The sequence below is a fragment of the Nelumbo nucifera genome, chromosome 8 (genome assembly GCF_055504915.1).
Source record: "Nelumbo nucifera cultivar China Antique chromosome 8, China Antique-T2T, whole genome shotgun sequence".
NCBI classification, from domain to species: Eukaryota; Viridiplantae; Streptophyta; class Magnoliopsida; order Proteales; family Nelumbonaceae; genus Nelumbo; species Nelumbo nucifera.
In genome coordinates this window covers 58,835,317-58,841,316 of record NC_142656.1, presented here as the reverse complement: position 1 = coordinate 58,841,316, position 6,000 = coordinate 58,835,317, and the positions used below count along the sequence as shown (strand labels likewise).

At 36.6% G+C, this 6,000-nt stretch overlaps 1 protein-coding gene across 9 annotated transcripts in view; it reads left to right on the top strand.

Annotated features, from left to right (window-relative positions):
• Positions 1 to 922: 922 nt before the first annotated feature.
• The window catches only part of LOC104612620 (protein ANTI-SILENCING 1-like), a 58,758-nt gene continuing 53,680 nt past the window's right edge, over positions 923 to 6,000 (top strand). For 5 of the 9 annotated variants that reach the window (XM_088892618.1, XM_010280099.3, XM_010280098.3 and 2 more), the window contains exon 1: positions 934 to 1,358. The gene's annotated coding sequence lies outside the window, so the exon portion shown is untranslated. Of the gene's footprint in view, positions 1,359 to 6,000 lie in introns of all 9 variants that reach the window. The other 4 variants (XM_010280105.3, XM_010280097.3, XM_010280106.3 and 1 more) reach the window with 1 other exon arrangement.

Genomic DNA, 6,000 nt, shown 5'->3' with positions numbered 1-6,000 from the left:
ATTTGCCTAAAAAAATAATTTATAAATAAAAATAGATTTATCTAAATCCCAAATGCAACTTATATCCAAATAGTTTTGACACTAGAAAATATATACATTATAATTGGAGGAGCACCATCTAAGTTAATCTCTCACCAATCTAGAGAAATATAGGAACCGTTTTGACAAGTCTTTTTCGGAAGATCTTCTGGTAGCTCTGACAATCAAAAGAGGCATTGGCTACCATGCATCCTTTTCGTGTCTTTCTACACGAGAATAAAGCGAGAAAATATGTGAAAATCTCCATTTGGAGCTTCCCTAAATCAGCGCAAAATGAGTTTCTCACATATTTTCAGCACACTGACTTTTGATGGCTAAATCTATTACAAACCAAATGAAAAAAATCCGCAACATAGTATGCCCGATTTATACATAGCCGAAAGACTACACAGGAAGACGTGCCAAACAGGGCATGATTCCCCGCAATAAGCACAGGGCTGATGACTTATGGGCCAACAAATGCATACCAAACGCAACCCATTTACGACCTTGAATTAGTAATTTAATGAAGGGAGAAATCCCAACTTTTCAAATCAAAGCCCACCAAAGTGGTCGGATGCATCACAAGGAGTTGATGCTAAGGGCCCATTTCCCTTTGCTATTACTTGATTTATTTTGTTAAATGTTGTCATAGATCACACAGAGAAAAGTAAAACAAAATCTAATCAAGGGAAGATAGGCACATGAATGTCCCAATTTTGGGATCACTTAACCAACTCAGAGCATAACTAAAATGTAAGTCATCTCATATCATAGAAGCCAAAAATCATACTCAATTAATCCCCATCCCTGAAAACTATATAAATAAATATAAGCTGTAACTTTCTAAACTAACTAAATAAATAAATCTTCTCATTTATGCACCTTATAAACCCAAGGCTTTCATTATCTGAACAATCTCTCTCCACCGTCCCGCGATTGCAGGGCTTTGTTCGTCCTTCTCTCCTATCTTTCTTTTTCTTTCTTTGTTTTTTTTTTTAATTTCGGGGCCCTCGATCGAATCGAACTAATCCTCTGCAAATCCCCAAAATATCCTCACAATAAATAAAGGGCATGTTCGACCTTTGAACTCTCATTTGGTTTCTCAGATTCGCCACGGAGAATCTTTCCAAGGGAGTTGAGATTTCTAGGGTTTCTTCCTGTTGTATTTTGAGCTTCCTTTCTGGTTGGTTGGGAGGCTTACTTTCGAGGGCTCTGGTCGTCTTGGGTGCTTCGTATTCGCAGATCTGAGTTTCGGAGACTCGTGGAGGCGATTTCGCAGTTCAATTGCGTCTGTCAAGATGTTTTGGCGTATGGCGGGATTGTCCACCGCGTCTCCTGTGAGTTGGCGTTGTTAAACCTTCATTTCTTTAGATTAATCTTCTGGTTGTTTGATTGAATTTTTTAATTTTCGTTTTTTTTTTCTAACGGCGAAATTGTTTTTGGGAGGAATTTCTCTTGTTCTCAAGCTATACAAATTGATTGCTTATGTTTTTTTTTTTTTGGTTTTTTATCCCGTCAGTTTATGCTCATGAAATAGATAATTTTGTAATAGAAAAATTCCGTTTATTACTTGTAAATGCTACGTTTGGCCAGATTGCCACTTTCCGGGCCCCGAAGGATTGAGCTATTCTTTTAATCAGTGATTGAAAATTGAAATGCAATTTTATTAGTTATTCTTTTTGGTTCATTACCTCCTTTTTCAATGGAAGTGAAGCTTGAATAGAAGTCATATTTGGTTAGGTTTGAAGAGCACATTTTTGAAGAAAAAAGATTGAACTTCTATTATCGTTGTGGTATAAAGACCTAATTTTCAATTTTCAGTATTCTTGTCTTGGAATGGGGTTTAATAGATAACAGGAAAATTGTTGGTGCACCTTTAAGAATGAGTGCTATTTGGGGCATTTATGGGAAATTAATCCTACTTCAGGTGGAATCTTTTTTAGTTAGTATAATACCGTCCAGTGTTCTATTGGAAATCCAATATCATTGGATTCATAGAACTGTCTTGGAGTCCCTTAGGTGTATACTGCGTTTTCAATGGTTCTCACTCCAAATGCCTATATCTGGGCTTTTCAGTATTCCCAGATAGATCCAAGTCGTATTCCATATGATTTTACTTATAGTCTTCTATAACTTTTCCCTTTGGATAGATTCTTTTTTCGTTTTTTTTTTTGAGTTTGTGTAATATGAAGTTATAAAACGACTGAGTTCTCATTTATAAATTGAAATGAGATTAATATGGTTTATAAATCTACATTTCCAGCTTGTTATTGTTTTCTTTCTCTTGATAAATACTTGTTATTGTATTTCTTGGTAACCTTTAAAATTTTTTGAAACTAAGTTCATATTTAAGTAAGACATTTTTCCATGAACATGTATTCTTCCATTTTAATGTATAAACATGCCATTATTTTTGGTCAGTAAAATGTATACATTTGCCAATTGAATGTATTATGTTTATTGTTTGTTAAAAATTGGCTGAAACTCTTGCTACATGGCTGACCCATTTCCTTTGATAAGTCAGCTTGCTTGATTTGGCTCATCTTAAATACTGAATACTGAAACAGGAATTTCTAACATAGTTCCTTTATGCAAGTGAGTCAGTAAGCATTTAGCTGTCAACTTTGAGAATCCTTCCTGAATTGGCACATATGATGTTCAGTTTTGGTTGAGTTGCTGTTTCAACCCAATATTTGATCTCATTACATTGTGGTTAGAGACCTGATTCATCTATAATGAAACTTTATATCTTAACTAGTAACTTGACTTCTACTGTGCAATTTCAATCACCTGACCCTCGCTCTCCAATTTTCAAGAGATTTGGGCTACAAACTCTATTTCTCTGTGTCTTTACACCTAACCTGCGTGGAGACTCTTCAATTTCATTCACGACTGACCTTTTCTTTCTTTTTCACGTGTAACCCAGCCTTTGCTGATGTCATCATATTCTTCCTTTGAACACTTCATCCACAGAGACATTTCAGCTTCCAGAAGAACCCAAACCTTAATCCAGAGGTCCTCTATGAGCAGGTTTATGCATTTAGGAACTCTTTAGGAATTAGACCCTCAATTCTTACTCTCACGGCATGTGGGTCTTGAAGATTGAATGCTACCAGAACTCCCCCCATCGTTTGAACCAGTTTTTCAAGTATTTCCTTGTTCTAGAAATTGAATGGGAGCCCTACTAGCCGAATCTCAAGGATTCTCTCAGAGATATGATTCTGGTTACGGGACATATACCAGCTCTCCACCCTTACCCTACCAGCTGGAGATTCTATCATCTCAGCACTGGGTATCACAACTTCTTTACCATCTCCAAGTAACAAAGCCTTCAAATCATTGAAAGGTTTGATATTCATGATTCCTTTTATGTTGAATCTTTCCACAACCGCTTCCACAATTTTTCCCCAATCTGACACTTTTTTGTCTGATGTTTTTCTCCCAAGTTTCTTTCTCTACATCTAGGAGCCTCATTCGACTTCTAATATTACTACATACTATTGCTTGTGGATCTCCTTCTTTTTGTTTTCCTTCCTTCGATTTTTCTCTGAAACTCTGATCGTCACAGACCTCTGGGTCCCTTCTTTGTTTTGAACTTGTTTCTCTTTCATGTTCAGCAGAAACTCTTGTAATAAATCTGTGAACAATCTCCACCCTGCTCTCTTTCATGTTTCTCTTCAGCTCAGCTTCAAAACTTTTTCCATCTGCACTCACTTCACTCTTCTGTCCCATTCTTTAAATGGAGAAAGTCATCCCATCCATGAAGCCCTTCAACCATCTGACCACTTCACCTATGAAAATGGTGGCTCTCTTCTCTTCTCTGATCTTTAGCATCCACCTATCCTTGTATCTGCTTTCTTCGAAGCAAAAACTCTTAGCTTCGATGTCCCTTTTTCTTCTTCATTTCACTGTAGAGGAGTATTCATCCATCTCTACAGTTTACTCCATGGATGCCCATGTTTTTTTGCCCCTCTAGTCCTGACATCTTTGAATCAAAAACTATTTTGTTTTCCCCTTCTAGTGCTTCACTTGCAGGAGAAGGTAGCTGAAAATACTGAAGAAAGGCCTTTTCTTGTGTCTTCTCAAGTCCTGACATCTCTTGATGTTCCTACAAACATTCGTTCTGGTTATTTATCTTCTCAAGAAAGAGTATCTAGAAGCGGTTCTTTTCACTCTCGGGAAAAAAGTAATGGTTGACTCCACTCTCAAAAAAAGTACTCACTTCATGTTCATAAAAAGTACTTCAGATACGTGGCTAACTATCTCCAAAAAAACTACCCACTTTCAAATGATGCCAGACCCAAACTAACTTTTCTAATTCAGTTTCCTAATTCACATAAAAGATTCATTGTAAAGGTTTTCAAGGGTGTTGGTCCCATCCTTTCAGATGAAATAGGTCATCAATTAGAAATTAAACCTGATTTAATTTTCTAAATTAAATAAGAAACCCAAATGAGGTCAATCTCGAACAGAATAATAGGCATAGATGCCCCATACTTAGTATGGGCTGGTCATTACCTAGTAAGCATATTAAATGGGATATCTGTAATTGTGTCCAGGGTCTTTGGAAATGGATAGCTGCATCACCATTTCCTTTATCTGTGCGTCATAAGTGTAGTGATTTGATGCCAAAGTCAAGTCGAACCAGTGTATTTTGAACCCTAGAACCTAGGCTGCAAGAAAATTGACGTGATTGCAGTTACATCTTTCTAATAATAATCTCCCATTTTTTTATCATTAATATTGCATGGATTTTTTACTAAATCTTGAAAGAAAGCATTGTACCCATAAATAGGGTTGTGAGGATCAGATATGATATTCATAGCTTAAAGCTGGGCAGAGAAAAGAGAAAAGAAAGAGATCTCTTGGTAACCAATCAAGACTAACTGCTGATCTTGGTAATGATTTGAGCACAAATCAGATGCTAAAATATTTGCCTTTCTTATTAAAAATCTTAAAGACTAGAGGCCTTTCATTTGGAAGCAAAGCCAATTTAAGACCAACTGGAAGTCTCTTTTTACTATCAAGTTTGAGTAGTTGGAACATGCCTGTTTGAGTGCTTAAAAAAGAGCAAGCAATTCAGCCATCAAAGAGTTCCTGAAATCAGCTGGGCCTGTATATCTTTTTTTAATGGTAAATAGAAAAAAAAGTTTATTAAAATTTAAAGAAAATGATAACAACATAATACAATCAACTTTTTTGATTGGTAACATGAACTTTTGTTTTGAAGATCAATAAAGAAAAAATTCATTCAATTAGGCAGAAAATACAATGATTTGGTGACAAGAGGTCACCCCAACTCTTACAACATGAACTTTATTAGATGTGGCAAAAGAATGTTATTTACGAAGTGTATAGAGTTAATTAGTTAGGCTAAGAAATGCTACCCACCCTTTTGTTTTGGTCATGGAGAAATAATTACATTGTTGTCCCCCAATACAATTTATCCCCATTCACCTCTTGTCCTGCAAGTTGCAAGTGAATCAGTGACACTGTTTGCTACTATATGTGTCCATGACCATGTCACTCTCAACTCTCTATCCATCTGTTTAGCTTGTCTTGAAGTATGGTTATGCTGCCATGTTCCTATCAAAATTTTGGTGCTTCCTTCCACCTTTATATTATTCAGAAGAAGAAGCTGTAGATATGAGAGCTTGTGAGGTGAGAAGGTGGAGAGGCTGAAGGTGGTGCAGATTGAGGTGAGTCAGTCAAGGAAGATGGTGGAGAGGCTGAAGGTCCTTAACACGAGTTTAGTTGGAAGGTTTATTGGCCTGGATCTGGAAGAAGAAAAAGTGGAAGTTTGAGCGGGATTTGAATGGGGGAAGAACATAGTTTGGTGTATCAGAAAACTGAATGGAGGTTTGTTCTTATTTATGTTCCACAGCAGAAGGGATGCAGAGTGGACTTTGGCAGACAGTTAGGCTAAACAAGGGGTACAAAGGCAATCAATGTTTTGGGCCTATATGTAATTTTTGGGGG